Source organism: Lepidochelys kempii, chromosome 2 (genome assembly GCF_965140265.1).
Source record: "Lepidochelys kempii isolate rLepKem1 chromosome 2, rLepKem1.hap2, whole genome shotgun sequence".
NCBI classification, from domain to species: Eukaryota; Metazoa; Chordata; order Testudines; family Cheloniidae; genus Lepidochelys; species Lepidochelys kempii.
The window spans coordinates 215,712,073-215,734,586 of record NC_133257.1 but is presented as its reverse complement, the minus strand read 5'-3'; the positions used below and the strand labels follow the sequence as shown (position 1 = coordinate 215,734,586).

The 22,514-nt window shown below is 39.4% G+C and overlaps 1 protein-coding gene across 5 annotated transcripts in view; it reads right to left on the bottom strand.

The window, feature by feature from the left end:
• DGKB (diacylglycerol kinase beta) overlaps positions 1-22,514 on the bottom strand; it is a 510,469-nt gene that overhangs the window by 119,178 nt on the left and 368,777 nt on the right. The window lies entirely within an intron of this gene.

Below are 22,514 nucleotides of genomic sequence, written 5' to 3'. Positions count from 1 at the left end.
GTGGGGAGGATCAGGGCCTTATTTCAGTGGAAGAGTGACTTGTTTGGTTTAGTTAAACCAGTTCCTAATTGACTTAAGCTAAACCAAAACCAAACAATTCAAACCAAAATTAGAGTGTCCACACAGTCTTTTGCACCAGTTTAACGATATAAGTTTAAATAAATACATTAAGTAATTCTGGTGCAACTTTCCTGTTTAGACAAGCCTCTGTCCACCACAGGATAGAACCACATACCAGTTCCTAACATACATAGTTCTTAGTGAACAGTCGCAGATAAGCAAGAAAGCGTAAATTATCAGCACATAAATTACTGCAGTACTGGCCCCACAGTAATTACATGAGAGATGCAGCAAACGGTCCCACTAGCAAAAATAGCAGTGCAAAGCTCATAGAATTTAGCTTGCAAGCTTACAGGTTTGGCCTTCTTTCAACAAGTCAAAGCTCAAAAGGAAATAAGTATATATCATCTGAGCCTCTAAAATAGCTCTAAGATATTTCTCTCCCCATAAGCTTTTGAAATAATTGTAGAAAGTTTGTACTTCTACTCTCAGGTGTTCAAGGGTGCACTATTGTTATTGTTTTGTGAGAGAGGTGCGGGTTTTTTTTTAAAAAAATATGGGTCTTCCACCATTAGCATTTAATGGTGGATTGGTTGATGAGTAGGTTGAAATGTATACTCAGATTCTTAGCTTCTCTGTTGGTGCTTTGCACCAGCCCACGGGTGCAAAGGGACTGTACGCTCAGCAGAGCTGACGATGGGAGGATTCTTGTTGAAAGCAACTACTCGAATGGCTTCTAGGCCATACAAATGCAACTGACTGATTATGTGGGCATAGACAGGGAAAAGGAGTATGGGTGAAGCATGTCTGTGCTCTGGCAATCCCCAGTTGACAGATATGGCTGTAGGGGACTGCTCTAAATTATGTTAGGGATTGGCCCATCAAATGAATGGGCCCAGGATCAGCAAGAGAGGGGTGTGTGTGTGTGTGGGGGGGGGAGATGGTGAACTTAGCTTAAAACAGTCAGACACAGACCAGGATCTCAGCTGTAATTCTTAGATTAAAAGCATCATAATTCACAAAACTTGCTTATGTTTAAGCCTCAGAAGTGGCCAATCCTAACTATAGACTTCAGGTAAGCGAAACTCTTGTGTTATATAGCAGACATGGAAATAAGAGACAAATCACATTGGCAAAGATGGTTTAAAAGAAAGTTAAGAGTGAAAACTGGAGTGAGAAAAATACAAACCAAGAGCACTTCCAGGAAAATAGAAATATTAGACGCTTCTTGGGAAAAGAAATAGTATTTAATGGACTGCAGGTGGAATATTCACGAATTGCTTCCTACAAGCTTTCCTAAGTAGAAATTGTAGGCTGTGTGTGTGCTATTAATATAGAAATAGGAGATTTGTATATTAACATTCATGCCAAGCTCCATAATAAAACTTCAAAGAACTTTTTTCTTCCATTGACTTTTCTTACATACCCTCTATGTTCACAATAAACTTGGCAGTTTTTAAATAAAGCTGATTCACTTGCCAGCCATGTTCTCTGTAGCTTTTCCAGTGCTTGAAACAATCACCACACTTTTTTCTTCTTAAGAGCATTCAGTGCTTTTACAAACTTCGTGCTCAGTGAGAATTTTTTAAAATTTGTCTGTGTTAATGTTTGGGTTCTCAACCTCATCCCACTTTTTGTCTGAATTGTTCCTTTCTTAGAGTTACATATTTTCTGTATGTGAGTCTGAACTATCATGGACAACTGTCATTTTTGTGATAAATTACTGTTTTTATCCATCAAACATTAAAGTTCCTCAATGCTAGCCTTGAACACAATTTTTGCTATCCTATCCAAGGCCCTTTCTAAGTCAGCAGGGTGCATTTGGCTCAAAGTCAGCTGGACAATCAGGTTTATATTAGTCTGAAAAACTTGAGACTTTTCAAAAGCGCTCTGTCTCAAGTAATACAATTAGAGTCTTGGCCATTCTTTGGAAAGGTGTCTGACACCTGACTGTTCCTTGTGAGCTGTATTACCTGCTCACATTGATTTGCAACGAAGTATTTCTCAATAGGTATTTCCACTTAACATTTACTCTCAGGGAACTTGTGTACTTGGAGATATTTACGAGTTGCTTTCATCTTAAAAATAAATCACTTCTAATTCCTCTAAGCGAAATCAATCAAAGTCTGTAAAAAATGGACTGGTTGTTTGGTCGATTCTGGCAGAAAAGTAAACAGCACTTCAGCTTTTCTCCACCATTAAGGTCTAAATGGCCTAGAAAGTAAATCAATATCTCCAGTCAGCCTTCTGGCTATTGTTTAGCCAGTAGATATGGATTTTCTCTGGCTTACTGCACTCCTTTGGGACTAAACTACAATCCTCAGAGAGTAATAATAAGTTCGTTATCTAGTTCAGCTCTCTGTTGTACATTTAAATGGACCACATCCATCAGCAGCACTTGTTAAAGTTAAAGGATGATGACATCCCATTCAACCTATTTCACAGTGAACAGTTGCAATATATCGCAGGGAAAATGAAGATTAAAGTCCTATTTGTTATCAGATTATTAAAAAACAAAATATCCAAAGTGGGGTCAACATGGAAAGGGGGTGGGGGTTAAATCCCAATTTCTAGATGGAAAACAATTTCTTTGTTAATGAGTTAAATTGCGGTGCAGTTTATTTTTGTCATACATCACAAAATCTTTCATTATTCATATCAATCTGTTTCAAATATTTCTGGTTAAATACTGCTGTGAAGCAGACAGCTGTCAGAACCAATCAGTACTTTTTTTTCCCCATTCCTGAGCTACCAGATGTTTGCTGGACCAAATGTTTTGCCCTCCTCCCATCTAGAAGTGAGCAAAAAGCTCGCATATGGTAAGACACTCTGAAGTATTACAGGCTCCACTCCGAGATAGCAGACACTTTACTATGTTCTTTACTAGAGATAGTTATAGGCCATGACACTGAGTACTCCCTTTTGTGGGGTACACACATTTTCTTTGATTAAAAAAAATAGTCCATCAAAATATGACAAAACCACACTTTTTTTTAACTATCAATAGTTTGTTTTGTTCTAAATATTAAAAAGTCCCAATACCTAGTAACTAAGCTGCACTTACTTGCAGAAGTGAGCACATAGAAAACAGCTACTTACCATGGTTACTGTAGTTCTCTGGGAGGATTGCCTGCATGGATGCATGCTATAAGTGACACACTCCTTGGGTACATGAGCTTGGAGCATTTGAATAGCAGTATCTGCTGGGGATGAGAATGCACCTTGTCTGTGTTCTCACACCCAGCCCCAAACACCACCCAAGTCCTTCCTGTAATTCAAGAATGAATAGTAAGACTCTGAATGAATAGTTGGGAAGAGGGGTAGGGGAGTGGCACCAATGAGGCAATCCTCTTGAAAAACAAGAGTTACGATGGTAAGTAACCATTGTGTCTTCTTTGAAAACTGCCTGCATTTATCCCCACTGTACATAGGCAATTGACAACACAGTCCTCAGGCCAAAGGGAGGGTCAACAGAAATAAAGATCGGAGAATTGCTCTCCCAAACTGAACATCCACTAGGCGATATGGTATAAGGGGGGGCACCACCACCATCTGTTCCTCATATTTTGTTCAGCTGGTAGGCATGCTCTAAAGTGGCCTCTGAGAATGTCTACTGGACTAAGCCCTGCAGGCAAGACAGGCAGGGGAACACCTAACCTGAGGATCTTACCAGGGCTTCAGCATGAGCTAGGCACTGAGCAGCTTGGAGGTGTCAGGACTCAGGCAGCTTTGTGCATGCTAACTGGCAAAAATTTAGGCACCCACGGGACATTACCCGTGGAAACTTAGTCATCTAGGGACTTTAGAGACCTACAGGGTTACACAACAGCTGAGCAGGTGTTTTGAGGACATACATTTTGGATTCAGGCATCTAAATGTCTTTGTGGATCAAGCCTTTGGGAGCCTACATCTTGCTGAAGACCAGTGGGCCTTAGGCTCCTAAGTGCCTTAGTCACTTTTGAAAATGTGACTTAGGCCTTACAATGCTGAGCAGAGCACCACCTAAATCATTTTAAAAATCTAGGCCTTCGAGCCAGTCCTCTTAATGTGTAATGTAACCTAGCCTCCTCCTGCAGTGAATAGGGCTTTGTGAAATGCCTAGGCAGGTTGAATATTTTAGGTGGAAATCAGAGCCACTTCAGGGTATAGATGAAGAACTACCCTATCCTTACGAAACACTGTACAGTAACATCTTCAACCTGTTTTTGGCCAGCAAAACATAAAATGGTGAAAAAAATCACCCCCCTGTATACTGAGCTCTGTGGGATTTGTGTCACTGGTTTGGTTTTCTGGGTGGGTATGCTGATGTAGGTGAGGGTTCATGGGATGGTTGCTTGGGAATGCTGTGCCCTGCGTTGTGGCACTGAGTGTTTGTGGAGGGGAAGCTCCTGTGGTAGTGCAGTGGGGAAAGAGTTGTTCCAATGGTTAATTACTCTCACGGCTAAAACGTTGCTTCTTATTTCTAAACTGAATTTGTTTAGCTTCAGCTTCCAACCAGTGGATCTTGTTATGCTTTTGTCCGCTAAATTAATATTTGTCTGCTATCAGAAATGTTTTTCCTATGTAGGTACTTATAGAATGTGATCAAGTCACATCTTAAATTTCTCTTTGGTAACGTAAATAGACTGAGCTTCTTTAGTGTCTCATCTAAAGGCAGGTTTTCCAGACTTCAAATCAGTCTTGTAACTATTTTCTGAACCCTTTCCAATTTGCAAACATCTTTTCCCCCCTCATTTGTTGGTCTCATTAATAACATATACAGTGGTAATAACATCTATTCTATTATTCCCCTGCTTATATATCCAAGGATCGCATTTGCTTTCTTTAGCCATCACCTCGCACTGGGAGCTCATGTTCAGTTGGTTATCCACCATAACCTCTATGTCCTTTTCTGAGTCAATGTGTTCTACAATATGGTCCCCCATTCCATAAGTGTAAACTACTTTCTTGGTTCTTAGATGTATGACCTTGTATTCCCCTGCATTAAAATACATGCTGTACAAGTGAGCCTAACTCGCCATGTGATCCACATTGCACTGTAGAACTGACCTGGCATTATTGTTACTTACCACTCTACCAATTTGTGTGTCACATGATAATTATACCAGCAATGATTTTATGTCTTTTTCCAGATCACTGATAGAAATGTTGAACAACATTGTGAAGATTAGCTATTTAATATCTGTAAAGTGCTTTGGACACGTAAGGCATGATATTAATTATTATTATTATGGATACATAAATTTCAGTGGCTGCATTCCTCTGACTTCCTTAGCGGGTTTTTTTTAGTATGTTCATAAGAAAGTGGAAACACAAAACACAAAAAAACAAAGTTCAGTGCTTTGGTATGGCATATTATAATATTCACTTCAATCAATATATTTCTAATGTCCTGTTACATAAAATACATTAAAACATAAAAATGAAACTAAGGTCTATAGAAAAGTGTTTGTAATCAATTATGTCTTTAGTGTTCTTCATATTTTTTATCTTTATGTTACCTCTCTGGACTATGTTCACATGTAGAGCATAAAAACGCAAAATGAGATAAGGTTTATTTTTAATTTGGTAATTGAAAATAAACATTCGTAAAGTGTCTGTAACTCAAGTATCCGGGCTCCTTGGATAAAATCTGGCACCACTGAAGTCAATGGCAAAACTCTCCTTGATTTCAATGGGTCCAGGATTTCACCCCTAATAAAATATTTAACTGTAGCTCTATTGAATGTCTGGTTTTAGCTGTACTCTTTTTATAATGCATATGTTTGTGATCACATTTTGGTCTTAGCCTGAGAGCAAATTAAAAAAAAAAATCAATTTGGCTATTTTAATATGTGGTTATGGTAAGAAAATGAACTCTGTGAAAACAGTATGTTGTTACTTAACTTATCTGCTCCCTGTGTACCTGGGGCCAAGGCAAAGTGGCCGATCCAGACCAGAGTAATTTTCCTAGCTTTGCCACTTACCTGATCTATGACCTTGGGCAAGCAACATAGGCAAAGTTTTTTGTTTGTTTTGGTTTTTTAAGATGGATACCTAAAGTTATCCATATTTAAGCACCTCAATAAGTGGTCTGATTTTCGGAGGTGCTGACATTCACAATTGCCAATGAAGTCATAAATAGACAAACAGAATCCCTGTAGTGCTATTAAGGGAATCAACAGAAACCTCAGCATCTCTGAAAATCAAACTTCTCACTTAGACGCCTAACTTTAGGCACCTAAATTTGAAGAAAAAAAAAAAGACCCTTAATTGCTCCATATCTCATTTCACAATCCATCAAATGAGGATGAAAATTCAATTCTACAAAGTGTTTTGAGATCTATAGATGAAAAGCACTATATAGTATCAGTCCCAACTATTATCAAAAGCAATGACAATACTCCTTAAATGGGAGCAAGGTATTAAGACACATAAGGGCCATATTCTAGTCTGCACAAAGAATGCATAGCAATGTTTTAGAGCTGATATAACCAGATTTGCCCTTGTGTGAGGGACTTCCAGAGAGGTGTAGTCAATTCCAATCCAAGACATCCCTCTTCCCCTTTAGAGTGCTTAGTGCAGTGGGCATGATTGGCACTTAGCCTATGGAAAAGGTGGTATGTTCCCAAACTCTGCAACCGCCTGCTGATCAGCTGCTGCTGGAATGGTCTCCCTTCTGGCTGAGCCTATGCAATGAATCATGAGAGTACCATGACCATAGTGCATAATGGGATATGTAATCTGGCTTGGTAGTCTGGCCCATAAGAAAGAAAGGTGGCATGAGGCATTCAAACTACAAGTCCCACGAGATACCATGCACCTCAAATATATACAGTTTAATATTGAACTAAACCAAAATGAAAAATTTCAATTCAGGAAGGTTGAAACATTTAGTTTGGATTGAAAAAGTCAAACTGTTCCAAACTGAAAAGTTTTTGTTCAATGTAAAGTTTTGATATTTCATCCCAATTGGGAAGGAAACAAAGGTCAAAATATTGGAATTTCCTACAGGATAAAATTCCCATTTATGATCAGCTGTAACATCTATCTTTGGTATTTATATGTCCTCCATTACCTTAGTATCTGAGCACCTCACACTTTTAAATGCATTTAGTCTCACAAGCCACTTGTTAAGTATGGAAATACCATTCTTCCCATTTTACAGATTGGGAACTGAGGCCCAGAGAGACCAGGGTCACACAGGAAGTCTGTGGTGAAGCAGGTAATTGAACCTAGGGGTCTCACAAGTCCTTAGCTAGTGCCCTAACCACTCGACCACCTTTCTTCTCTGATTGTTGGGCTACTTTTTAAACTAGTAAATTGCTTTAAATCTGAGGTAGCAGGTTAAATTGAGATCGTAAGTCCAGAAACATTTTTATTTCTGAAAATAAAGTTGATGAACACTCCCATAAAATAACCTGAAATCCAAAAAGGTGTAGATTAAAAGGCACATTAGGAAAATCCGGATGGCGAAGTGAATCCATCAGTGTTACACATTGATTAGGATCAACTGTTTATAGAAAACAACATTACCAGGATGTAGCCATGACCTTCAACCTCTACTAGAATTGCAACAGGAAAAACTAACGACAAAGGAAACATCCAATATTACAGCAAATAGACTGCTAATCAAAACATTATTGATCCCTCATTTTTGTCAAGGTCATTTAGTGTTTTTAAAAATGATCTCACACTAAACCTTTATAGAAAAACCAGGCTAATTTGATTTACAGAGTAAAATGCTATTAATTATGGAAGACAGTCAATAAAAAAGCTGATTCTGTTAAACACCAAGGCAAATCTTATGGTGTATTTGATTTATGATGATGGTTATGACGATAAAATATTTGCAGTTCTCGACATCCTCTCACTTTTGTTAACCGGACAAAAAATTCAGGTAGGACGGTATAACCAGAGCATAAGTAGAAAAGAGCGCAAGAAAAACCAGCATCTTCAGAGCAGTAACTGGTAAACATTTCGATTTAGGAGAGTAGACAGAAAGGAACATAATTGGCCTATTGTTTCTCTTCCATTGCATAGTACATGAACCGCTACTTTTTAAAAACCATGGCCAGAGTTCTGTCTTGTTGCTGCGTGCTTCTTTTCTGCATCAGCATCACTGAATGTCTACTTTACTTAAACTGACAATTCACCAGCCCATAGTATATATTTGAAAGGTTGTATTCATTACAAGATTTCCCACTGTGAAGTATGAATTGATCAGTAAAAAACTGCTATTGTGTACTGTAATTAAGGCAACCCAGAATTACATTGCAGAACATAATTAAAGACATTCAAAGGCCGAACTCACACACCTTTCACTTTTTATTGGTTGAGACAGGGATATTGTAGTGCCTTTAAGATTAAAATATATAATACGTCATTCATAACCTTTAAATAAAAATCATAATAATATATCACAAAACAGCATTCTTGCGCACGTGGAGGAGCTTCCCCACAAAAAATGACTCCAGAAAACCAGAGTCTGGGGCCAAGACTAGGCATAAGGAGGCCTACCTTTGCATCTCTCTTTTTGTACCCTTTCGCTCCGTGATATAATTTGTGGTACATGGGAAGCAGGACAGGTGTGTGCATGTATCATGACCCAGTCAAGTAATGCATACACTAGCACTGTCTTTTGTCCAACTGCAATGGTGCACAAGTCTCTCCTACTCCTTTTCAGTGCTGCATAAACTGATGCAAGATCACACCCTTAAAGGGACAGTGTCAGGCTAAAATGCATGTACTACTTAAAATAAAATTTACTTAGCTATTATGAAAACACTTAGATTACAAAGAAAAATGAGAGAACTGGAAAAGTCAAATACATCTATCACTCTCCTCCCTACACCCCATCCCTTATTTAATTAAATTAATTTATTTATTTTCATTTCTTAGTTTGGACAGTGGGAACCAGGCAGTTCACATTTTTCAGAGCTAGTGTCTCAGACTGTCTGTAAACAAAGGTAACTCAGTGTAACAAAGTAACAAAGTGTAACTCAGCATTGGTTACACTCGGGTCATATTTTCAAGGCTTTTCTTCGCAACCACAGCAACTAGAAACTGGCTTTAAAAGAAAGAAAGCAAGCTTAGATGCTGATGCAGTCAAATTATTCCAGAAATCAGGGCCCTCAGTATGGGCCTATACTGCTTATGCCTTCATTTGGCCCTGCCTACAGCTAGCTTCTGTGACAATGGACAGGTTCCTTTCCAGTCCTCTCTGCTGTACTGTTTCAAGGCAGCAAAGGATGCATGTTTGAAAGAGCTGTGCAGATTCTGGTCACCACAACCAATTTTTCTGCAAACAATTGTTTCAATAAAGCATTCAATAAATACATAGTTGCAAAGTGCAAGTAAAACAGCCCAAACCAAAAACACTGCTATCACAAAAAGCTTTCATAATGCTTGCTCTTTCCGCATGTGAACAACATGGCACTTAATTCTGACATTCTGTCATTTTTCTAACATGTTTAGACGCAGTCAGAAAGGGCAGTACTTTTATGCTTTCCATCAAAAGCCTTACGATGCAGAACTGCTAGTCTTGTATTAAAGTCCTTGTCAATCCAGTGAGCAGTTAGGCTGAGGAAGGATTTGTCTCATATTGCTCTGAGTCCATACGTCAGCAAAGAACGATATAGATCTAGTGGTTTCTATCAGCATTAGTGCTTGCTTGTGCACTCACATACACCATCATTGTTTGCAGGAAGGGATTTGATAATGTGGCTATGTCAGTATGAGTAATCCAACAAAGCTTCCATTTTCCAAACCATTAAATGGCTGCATGCCTGATTCTCCACCACTTGCACCCTGAGTAGCTATTTACCCTTGTAGAAACTGAGTAAATGGTTGTACAATGCTGCCAAATCAGAATTGTAGCATCTTATATAAGTTTGTTTGCTTTCCAGACTATTATTCATTAAGTCTTTCTTATTATGTGTAGGTCTCATGGTAAACTATCTCGTACAGTAAATTCAAAAATGGTGATTTGTTTTCACTCTTGAATCATATCATCATAGAAATGTAGGACTGGAAGGGACTTTGATGGTCATCTAGGCCAGTCCCCTGCACTGAAGCAGGACTAATTATTATTAGACCATCACTGACAGGTGTTTGTCTAATCTGTTCTTAAAAACCTCCCATGAGGGAGATTTCACAACCTCACTTGTTAATTTGTTCCAGTTCTTAACCACCCTTACAATTAATTTTTATTTAATGTCCCTGGCTGTAATTTAAGCCCATTACTTCTTGTCCTGTCCTCAGTGTCGTGAGTAACTCAAAAACAAGTCACACTGTTTCTACTGAGACTTTCCACAAAAATTCGATGGAAGGCTCTTTCCAACTATGTGACATTTCAGCCCCAAAACAAATCTTCTGAGATTATTACCAGCAACTAGAAGTGGGGATGTACATCAGTTTGCTATTCTCAGCCTTATCAGCTAGCTGCAAAACAGAGGAGTAGGGAATTGTGTTTAATGTCAATTCAAACTGCCACCAGTAACTATGCAATTCACAACCTAAAATAAATGTTGTACTGAGTATGCACCACAGCTAGTTTTTAATTACTTATAACTTTTTCCACTTAAAGCTTACTAGACAACTGTTCTTGACTGGAATCTTATCATGTGCAAAGTTGTGAATTCTCTGTGCCAATCATTTTTAGTTATATATGGGGGGGAAGAGGGGTGTGTGTGTGTGTATATATATATATATATATATATGTAGATAAAAACAACTTTATCTACAATTATATTCTAATTACATGTTTTTTGTCTTTTCCTGGAGATCTGACTTTTTAACAGTACTGCCCAGGTATAGATATTGTAAAAAGGCATTCAACTATCTTATAAGTAAAAGAGAAACCAACTGAGCTTGCTATAACCAAGGCACACTGGGGTCCAAGGACACCTTTGAAAATTACTCCATCATTACTAAGAAGCCTAAAACTACATAATGATTTTGCATTATTTATCTAAATAATTTTAAAAAATGTTATTTTCTGGCAAATATATAGCCTTTTTTGGCTTACCACCAGAAATAACATTAAATTGAAATTCATAAATCATTCTTTCTGGTGTTAAACCTCTGTTAATAGCCTTTAATGCACAGATGATACTATAAGCTAACTTAAAACCAGAAAACCCCATCTGGCTTTAAATCTTTGTGAACCAGAGGCCTGATGTTAGCTATCATTTGCTGATGGGTTTTCTTTAAAGTGCATAATAATCAATTTAAATTAATTGTGTAAAGATTAAAGCAGGTAGCACATGTTAAATGAATTGATGTAGCAGTTAAAAAGTGCTATATGTTCCCAGGTTCTAAGTATCTGCTAGCCACAAATTACTCTAGGTTGACATGATGTCTCCATTGGTGCAGAGCAGCTCCTTAGTATAGTGATGAGTTAATTTAACCTTGGATACATGCTCTCCTATTTTTGTTTGCCCTTATAAAGAAAAGTGTACACCTATGCTTCAAATGGATGTACAACAGAATTCTGTAGGGAATGGGAAAATGGTTGGGATTCTCTCCACAGGGAATACATTCATTCCATAGCCTCTGAGCTGCATCCAGCCAGAAGAGTGGAAGCAGGGATTTTGGCTGATGCATCATAGATCCACCAGCCATGCCTCAAACTCACCCCTAAAACACCCCTCTGTTTTCTGTCCAAACAGAGCCACACAAAACTATGTTCAGGGGTTGCAGATGCCCTGTATCTTTCTCTGCAGAGCGGAACTACACTAGATTTAGTATATCAGGCCATACATGTCTGCAGGGTGGGTGTATACTACCAAAACAAATGGTGTGATTTTCAAAGCGGCCTGACTTTCAATGGGAGTTGCTGAGTACACAGCAGTTTTGAAATTGAGGCCACTTATCTAAACACCTACATTTCATTGTATAAGCCTAATTCAGGAACTCATTTTTTTAAATGGTGGCCCTAGCTTTTCGATAGGTCTCTAAGTCATGACAATAACTCTCAAGTCAGGACTGACAAGAATTTCAAATGTTCATCTGTGCATTATTACTATTATTTTGGTAGCACGTAGGCAGCTCAGTTGTGGACCAGAATCCCTTGTGTTAGGCATCAGACACAGAACAAAAAGACGCTCCCTTCTCAAAAAAAAAAGTACAATCTAATAGACTCTATTGTCCCACCTCATTGGTCAGAGAAGAGGGTGCTATTATTTAGAAGGACGGAAGATTCCTGAGAGAACGTCAATAGTGTTTCTTATACAATGATGTTTTCCAATTCAGAAAAACACTACTGCCAACCACAATGTTCAATGAGATTTGCAACAAAATTCATTTTATATTCCTTGTATTGGTCCTTTGGTGTTTAGCCTTAGGGGTGCAGTTGGGTCAAGTGATGCCTTTCTTCACAACCAAGAGGGGTAGAAAATTAGGTTGTTGTTTTTTAAATGAAAAACAGATTTTATACACAGACCAAATCTTAAACTATAAAGATTTCTCACCACTTCATATTCCCAGAGCAAAGGGCACTCAACTAGCCCGCTCCAAGAACAGCTAGCCTTTTAAAAGTATGTGAGATTCCCCATCTCCTGAAATATTACTAAATATTGTTATTTGGTGTCCAGTTTATTCATGAAATCAAAGCAAGCCTCTGCAAGCTGGAACATGCAGAGACCCAACAGTAACCACAGTAAATAAAAAGAAGCATGTTACAATGTTATGCCACATGCACTGGTTGGCATTCGTTCAGCTCACTGTAGCTGAAAAATAACTGTGAGCATCTCTGCCCTATTAACACTATGTTAATTATTGTCATTGTCTCCTCAGTGGTTTGTTTATGACAGCTCTGGGTGTCAGGGATATTGGGATGTTCTGTCAAAGCCATCACCTGATGCGATTTTTATTGGCACAAGATCTTTCTTTCCTCTAGCTAGCTACGTTACAGAAAATGGTGTGTTTTGTTAAATCTAAATGCTATTGCTTGCATTGAACTACTCTGTATATATTTCAGATAACTGGTATAATAACCCTGTTCTGGCACTTGTGCTAACCAGTTTCCCCTCAAAAAAGGGATGATCTCTCTCTCTTTCTCTCTCTTCTGAAGAAGTTCACACTATGGTAGTAAAACACTGAGATGGACATAAAGAACAGGAGTACTTGTGGCACCTTAGAGACTAACAAATTTATTAGAGCTTAAGCTTTCATGGGCTACAGCCCACTTCATCTGATGCATAGAATGGAACATATAGTAAGAAGATATATACAGAGAAGGTGGAAGTTGCCATACAAACTGTAAGAGACTAATTAACTAAGGTGAGCTATTATCAGCAGGAGGGAAAAAAAGACTTTTGTAGAGATAATCAAGATGGCCCATTTAGACAGTTGACAAGAAGGTGTGGGGATACTGTTCTTTTTGCGGATACAGACTAATACGGCTGCTACTCTAAACCTGAGATAGACATGTTGATTTTCCTTTGGCAAACCTTTTATTGTTGCTGAGATTTCTATCTTGTGAATGAATAATGCAAAACAAATTGCCACTCTCTGACCCAAAATAAATTCCCCAGAAAAAGCCAGTACTAAAGGGGTTATGACTCATCCTTCGTGACTGATCAGTTAAGCTAGTCCCCTCCTTAAAACACAGGGTTCGGACTCTTTTAATGCAAATTAATTCACTGAATATTTAAGGTTTTACTTAAAGAAACAACTTGAGAAACATGCCATTTAATTGAATTGCATTCCTGTAACTATTTAGAGACATTTACATGGTTTGCCAATAAATTATCTTAAAATTTTGTCTTTTTTTAACTTTGAATTACCCATGTTATTAAATGGTTGTGTTGTAATATCTGAACTGTGATAAGGAACTGACAGTACTGTAGTGCAGATCATTTATCCAAATCATGTTCCTAAAAAGCCTATTTATTAAACTCCCACCTAATTTTACTTTCTTCTCTCAAATTTGGTGTTCCTTTTATCTATATTTATAAATGAAGATTCTACAACAGCAGGTAGCTGCCATGCTAAACTCTAGTATGAGCTTCCTCTCCACAGTGCTTGGCAATGAGTTTCAAATAGTGATGTTATCAATTTAAAAGTTATTTTATTCTTAGAGCCACTTGCATCTCTTGAACTGGCATTTAAAATCTGCATTGCTCCACTAAAGTCAATAGATATGTGCCATTTTATATCAACTCAGGATCTGGCCCAAAGTTCTAGTTCATCATCAAACATAATGGTTGTCCCAACAAGTGCCTTCCCAATGTGTGTGCTCAGGAAAATGTCCATGAGATCAATTAATTAAAAGTTTGGTTGTTTCATTTGTTCACACCTATTTAATATTACATTATTCATTGTCTCACATCAGGGGAACTTGTCACAATCAGTATTGCAAAAAACTTCCTTTCTTGAAACATACTGAGCATTTCAGAACCCTCACAAGAAGGTAAGAGTGGCCTACATGGTAAGCAATCTATTTAATGTAACCAGGCTTTATTTGCACTATGTCCTTGAAAGGGTCAGTGAATAACAAAAACCTACATGCAGGTTCCTAAGAAAATATTAGTATTAGAGCATTTATAAAAATCAAAACAACAATGCCACTTAAATAAGACAGGTTTCAGGGTAGCAGCAGGTTAGTGTGTATTCGCAAAAAGAAAAGGAGGACTTGTGGCACCTTAGAGACTAACCAATTTATTTGAGCTTAAGCTTTCAGGAGCTACAGTGAGTGAGCTAAAAAGTGAGCTGTAGCTCATGAAAGCTTATGCTCAGATAAATTGGTTAGTCTCTAAGGTGCCACAAGTCCTCCTTTTCTTTTTACTTAAAATATATATGCTTTACAATTGTTAAGGTTGGGAAAAACCCAGAAGTTACACCACAAGAGAAAGGTGGTGTCAGGAACCAGAGTCTGCGGCAGAGTCAGTCTCTGGGTAACATAACCAGTGCAGCCGGCCTGCAGTAGGCTGCCTGATTGGCTACACCACCTAATTGGTTGGAAGACTCAGCAGACCATCACTTAAGCCCAACAGCAGCAGCTCTAAGCCTTCACTTGTGGTTGTGACAGCTCCTGTGCCTTGCCGCCACACTCCATGTTACCTGATCCAGACCCTCAGCTCCAATTTCTGACTGACTTCAACCTCTGGTTCTGGCCTCTGGCTCCAGTTCTGACATTGCCTGTGATTCCTGACTACCGACTCAGGCTTTAACCACTAAACGTGACTGCCCACATCCTCGTCACTGTCAGGAGGGATCCAGAAGGCATGTGACATTGCACTGGAGCCAACTACAAATGGAAGTATTTGCTCTCCCTACCAGTACTCTCCTTACATATATTTCCAGGCACTGGGCTCAGGTTACATCAGGAATCAGGTTAGAAGAAGGCGCTAGTATGCTATCCAATTATCACTGAGTTTACATTTGTTGACTCATTCTCATGCTTCTTTCTTCATTCTGAACAGTGGGTTGCAAGTTTTCCACTTTACCTTTGGCTCATATTGAAAGCACCTCAACTCCATTTTTCACCATTATTTAGTCTTACATGATTTCATCTGGTTGCTCCCTTTGGAGGATAAATTCCACTCTTCGCTATGCCATTCTAAGACTAGGGTTACTCTAGTGAATTAACCAATGAACTAACTCCAGGTGCAGAAAGTGGGCAAAGTGCTCATTTGACTTGGCTTTTTTGTGGCTGAGCTCATCATTATCTAGAGATAATAATTTGTCAACAACTTAAGGGTCTAATCTGCACCTTTGAGCTCTATGGAAGCTTTGCCATTGACTTCCAGTGACACAGGATCAGACTCAAAAAGAACACGAGACTATTATTTTGACAACCCGAATCTTAAAAGATTTCACTGGCACCTGTGATGGCAGCTACAAGTGGCTGCAAATGATATCACCTTTTCTCATGTGCAGAAATACAAACATACCTATATACACATAAATTCTCTTGGTATTGACGTGTCAGATGTGATCTAGTGTAATTAAGAATGTGCAGAACGGCCTAAGTACTAAGAAAGAGAGACTTTGGCACTGTTCCAAAGTCAAATGAAAGACACCCATTGCCTTCAATGAGCACTGGATCAGGCCCTTTCTGAGGAAGACATGACATTCCCAGATTGATGTGGTCTGTCCTTCTAAGCTTGTTATTAAGACAGGTTAAAGATTCATGAGCAACTACAAAGCCAGTCTGAGATTCTGGACTGTCCAATAGATTAAATTGTCTCTTTCTCTCCTCACAGCCCTGCAGTATTCAAAAATGTATCGGCACTTTCTTCCATGGGGGCCTGTGATGGGGTTGGGACTCACCACCGCAGCATCTCCTGCTGGCGCGTCTGGGAATTAGCTCAGTCCATGTGGAGCACCCTCCGTTGGTGGCGTCCCATCCATCTTTCGCCCTTTGTTGGCATCTGGACCCACGTTGCTCCCTTCTCTCGCGGCGTCCTCTTTAGGACACTGGCCTCCGGCAGTGCCCCCTAGTACACGCTCACCCCTTTCTGGGGGGGAGGAAGGGGTTAACAGCAGTCCTTCCACTTCACCCCAGCCACAGTGGCCAACCACCCCACCGAAGTCTAACCCCTTCTGTCAGGGGTCGGGTGCAGTCTTCTATGGCTGCTCTAGACACTGGGTGTAATATAAGGGGGAACCCCGGTCCACCCTCTACTCTGGGTGCCTGCCCAGGGACCGTCTGGCAGCAGCCTCCCTGCCCTCCTTCATTCCCCTTGTCCACCTCTCCTCCCTGGGCTGCTTCCCCTTTGCACCTTGTGGTCCCTTCTATCAGGGCCTGCAGCCTGGCAGATACATTCCCGTCTGCTCCCCTGAGCTTACCCAGCACTGCGCTGTCCCAGGTGCTGGTCTCCTTGCTCAGGAGCCAGATCTTCCCCTTTGAAGGTATGGGAGAGACTGACTCCCTGCTTCTCTCCTGGACAGCCTTTTTATAGGGCCTAGCCTGGCCCTGATTGGCTCCCCCACAGGCCCTCTCTGATTGGCTGCCGTTCCGTACAGCCGTTCTGGCCTGTTGTAGTCCAATCTTACCTGGGGGTGGGGCACCGCCCCACCACAAGGCCCATTACCATTTTAACTGAGCTACTCCATGGATGACCAGGGATGACCATATACTGCCTTTGGTACAGAAGGAGCCCAAACAGATCCAAGTACCCAGACTTGTAATCCTAGGGTTACAAACCTGATTTAAGTATCTGCTGTCAAGAACCCAGCACTGGACAATGGTAAATTATATTCAAATGTTTAGCCTTTAATATAAAGTATATTGATAAAAGTTGTGGGTGTAGTTTTACTCTACTTGTTTTGTATGCAAAAATATCTAATTTAATTTATCCAGTTCTGCGTTAATGATTTTTTTAAAAAATTAACTTCTTTATAACATTTTATTGGCAAGGGATGGTTTTTGAGTTATGAGGGTTTTTATTTATTTTTGTAAATATATAGTGAGATTTAAAAAATATGAAGACCAACATAAAATAAGCCACCCCAGATTTTCATTCAAGCTCCCAAATTCTACCGTTCTAACAAATTAATATTAGAAAGGGAGCAAGGAAGTAAAAGCACATATTTGAAGATTGACCCAACCTGCTGCAGGATTCAGAGGGTTTAGGGGTGGATCCTGTGACCTGTTTTGCAGGCAATCCCCAATCCTGATGAAACAGTGTGGAGGAATTTCAGTGAGCGGAGCCTGCTGTAGATTTCCTTTTCCAAGCCTTCTCCCATGGCTTTTACTGTGTAATTGACCAATCAGTTTTTGAATCCAAATGTATAAGTCTCAGAGGAAGATGCTATCTGTGTTTTCTCAGAGGAAGATGCTGTCTGTGTTTTCATAGGCTTTGAATATATGGTTAGCTAGGGTTAACAGTTATATGTCAAATGGACAATCAGAAGAGAGAGAGAGAGAGAGAGAGAGAGAGATGCAAATGTGTTTACTAACCATCATCTAATCTATTTATAACTTATCCTAAGGACTGTTGTAGCTTTTTCAGATTTCAAGTTTGAGCAAAAAGTGAATTTTATGGTCCAATTATAAACCCATTAAAAAGGAATTTTACTATGGAAAAACCAGCAGATGTGTATTTCCAGCATTACAAAAAAAGAGTTTAGGACTCCTGTGAGAATGTGTTTTGTTTAAAGAGAGTCAGTCTTCAGTACAATTTGGCATTTTTTCCAGGAACTCTATATTCTGTTTCTTACATTTTCTTCAGGTATATTTGTGCTCTTATAAAAGTGCCATTTGTCCAAATACACTCTAGTGAAGGTCTGTCTGTGTTTTCATTATCAATAAATTCTTATTTTTAGCCCTTTAAAATGTGTTTTACATTTAAACTTGCCACTAAAAGTTGGGCTTCTAAAAATTTGTTTGCAAAATTTAATAATGAAAAATATGTAACTATTTTTGAGACATGAGTGCAATAAAATGTTGGAATGAATGGCTTAAAGACAAAAAAGAATTGATTTTTTAAAATGGATTTTTGGAGGCAAATAATTTGTAAACTGGACTAATTGATTTGCTATTTTGGAAAAAAAGAACAGATGGTTGTTATTAAAATAGCTAGTGTGTATAAGCCCTCTGTCATTGAAAACAGTGACATAACATTATTTTGTGTGTAAATAATTGTCAGTCACTATACTGCACTTGTAAATCATAGAAATAAAGACTGTTCTTACTGTAAATGTGTCACGCTTACACTGAGCTGGACTATATTGACAATGAAGAACCACTACTAGTCATCAGGTAATACTTTACTTTGGTAAAACTTCCATGGAGTTTAATAGTAGTTTTGCCCTGAGTTGAAATTGATGAGGACTCACAGGCAGACAAAACACAGACACAGGAATAGATTTCAAAGTGAGAGACTATAACTTTAATAACTTTAACCAAAGGTGTGGAGAGAGGCAGGGGGAATGTGCTATTAGGCCTCCACCCTTCTGTCCCCCTCTCAAACACCAGGTGTTTATTTTGTCTAGTGTGGGGTTAAATGGCCCCACATCATATAATCCAGCAGTGGGCAAACTACGGCCCATGGGCCAGATCCGGCCTTCCCATGCCCCAACCCCCTGCCCCAGCCCTGCCCTCCGAACCCCTCGATCCCACCCTGGAGCACCCTCCTAAACCCCAAACTCCTCATCCCCAGCCCAACCCCGGATCCCACACCCTACCCCCTGTCCCGCCCCAGCCCAAAGCCCACTCCTGCCCCCTGAATTCCTCATTTCTGGCCCCACCCTAGAGCGCACACTCCCAGCCAGAGCCCTTACCTCATGCTGCACCCCAACCCCAATTTTGTGAGAATTCATGGCCTGCCATACAATGTCTATTCCCAGATGTGGCCCTCAGGCCAAAAGGTTTGCCCACCCTTGATAGAACCAAACCACTGTTGGATTCCATTTCTCCTAGGATGTAACCACCTCTGAATCTTGTCACTCCTCTTCCCATGAGGGGAATGAGGGTACTTTAGTCTGTGAAGCCCTAAATTCACTCCTTTTTCCTACAGGCTAACAGGTCCACTAGCCACCTCCCAGTGCTCTTACTCATGTTTACCTCTGGCCATTTTAATCTTTTATCTGCACTGGCCACAAGCTGTGAGAAACCAGACATGCCCATATTACATCCTAACATTAAATTCCTATTCTTACAAATATAAATTATAATCCAGGCCTCCAGGATAATGCAAAGTGAAACCCCCTGGACGTCCTGCCTCCTTGGCCAAGAGGGGGAAAAAATCCTTCCTGATCCTCAAATGTGTTCTGGTCTGACCCAAGGCATCCTGGAAATGCAGCCAGCAGTTCCTCAAACATAGGAAGGGAAGATGGGCAGCAGTAGTGGGATGATGGCCGTTGAACACCCAGGATCAGTTTAAGTACTAAAGTGAAGAGCTGAGAGAGCAATTGCCTGCCCAAACCCTGACTGGCCAATGGGAGGTGGAGAAGGGTGGAGAAAAAAACCTGCTTCCCTTCCCAAAGCACATTCACCATAAGCATTCTGAGGGGAAAGATTCTAGGCCATCTGATTACAAGTGCTCTCCTTCCCAACTACCATCAGGACCCTAAGGATTGGCCATCCCACTACTGGTCTAACCAAATTCCCCCCAACTGAGATGGGTGTACATCTCTACTTTCTATATATCACTCTTTTGTACAGGGTCTCTTTGCAATAGCATAGAAAAAACAAACAGTCATCTTATGACAATTAAATTCAAGAGTCAATTATTTTCAGGCCTTACAGTTATATCACATATAATACGTACATGGCACTGCTTCCACATATAATACATACATGGCACTCCACCAACATGGCACTCTTTCCACATATAATACATACATGGTCCTCCACGAACACACTGCCTGCATATAAACAGTGTAATAACTGCAGTTTAAAGGGAGTTGTTTTGCATGTTGCTTAATTGTAACAAGGCCCAGAAACCTACAGCTAATGCAATATAGAGTTTTGTATTTTTAATTGATCATTTAATTCATTATAAACATATTTCCCACCATCTGCATGCCATCTTTAACAATTCTGAACAGCATGCATGCATCTAAATTTACTATGTAGTGTGAATGAAATATGCCACTAGAGGGGTATGTTTACTGCCCTGAAAGGCTGCAGGAATGTCATGCTAGGTAGTTCTATTTTTTAGTATTGAGTTTATCTATGAGCATGCAGTGACCCACACATTTTACCTAATATAGTGACACTATAAATGATTTTTCTTAATAGAAGTACAGTACACATGACTGAGTACTTATAGTCCAATAAAGGATTAATGAGACTCTGTAAATGCACACCAGATGTATTATTTACAAATGTTATATCTTGCAACGTCTTGACATTTGCCAGTTTCTAAAGGCTATGACGGTTATATCTCAATGGATAATAAAATCACTTACTCCTGTACCACTAAAAGAAATAAGATGACTTACTAACAGGAAAGATTGTAATGGGTTATTTTTCATCTAATTTCTAGTTATGTTCAATGTATTTCCATGTTTACATTACATTTGGGTTAGTGGAAAATAGGATCTAAACGACTAGATCCTCAGCTGGTGTAAACTGGCATTGCTCCGCTGAAGTCAAGAGAGCAATGCTGATTTGTAGCAGCTGAAAAGATGGCCCAAACAATAAATCAAAACTTACTTACTATGTGACCATACCTCAGAGGGAGGTGGTGTCCCCATGGAGCATTTCTGATTTTTGAAAGGGATTGTTCGATATTTTGTAGTAATCCCAGCATAAAAAAATGGCGTGTTATTAGCTCTATGTGCCATGACTCAGATAAAATTTGAAACTTGATTGACTCATCCACATTTTATCCAATTTAGTTTCTGCAACTGATAGGAACAAAGCAGCCAAAACAAGAGAGTGCAACTTTGTAAATAAACTGCATGCTGGTGGAAGTTGCCTGTAGGCAGTTGTGAGAGGCAGGAAAAAAATACTCAGATATTTAAATGACATGAGCGAAGACAAGGATGATTGTCAGCTGAGTTGATGAAAGAGTGATTAGATGTGAACAGGCATTTGTTGTAAGGAACATAACACTATGACATCATGCTGTAAAAGAATGGTATTGTTACCTGAAGTTCCTTTTCATGGATTCAGAAAGCACATGCAATATTCATGAGCAGTGGCAGCAGAGCAGTTTTCATTTTGGAGGGCTGACCCCCCAAAACATTATTTTAAGACATCTCATAGACTACAAATAGATGATAATTATATTTCAAGCATCACAATGAGCCTATGTTAACCTACAGTCCTATTGTCAAGAGCAGTGTACTGTTGCCTTGTGCTGGGTGTGTTCCATCATTTTCATTTAGCACACCACTTCAGAAATTCTTTGATAGACCCATATCCCCACAACCCCCACCCCCCACCCCACTTCTTGGTTCTGCAACCAGATCGTTCTGTGGATCGCCAATGTTGGTCGAGGAACAAAAATAGTAGGACCACTACCCCAAATTGTTTTTCCTCATGTAATTTTGCAATGATGTTTTTTGTATCTACAATAAAAAGAAAATGAAAACTACGGGCTTTGGGAGAATATAATTCTGCATACCCTGATTCAGCCATCTATGGGGAAGGTGAGGATGGAGACCAAAAAATAGATGTGAATAGGACCAGTGTAAAACAAAACAAATAAAATCTCTTTAATCATGGCCTGTCTTCCTAGAGAACACATACATTGTCTATTATGTAATGCAAAAGGAAAACTATTCACCTCTCAATATAGTCAGCCACTCCTTCCTACTGGAATCAAAGCTTGTATTGCAGCAGCCTTATTAAGAATCCTCCTCAGCGTCTACTAGAAATCAGCTTTCCATATCTGAACCAATAATACACTCCACTGATAATGTAAGACAACCCAGATTACAGTCTGCCTTTGACACCAAAATAGTGCATATTCTAAATTGCTGTTTAAACCAAACAAGATATGAGAGGAGAAGAAAGCACATTTTTCTAAAATTATTTAAAATCAAACTTATTTCCTTAAAAGGAAAGAAAA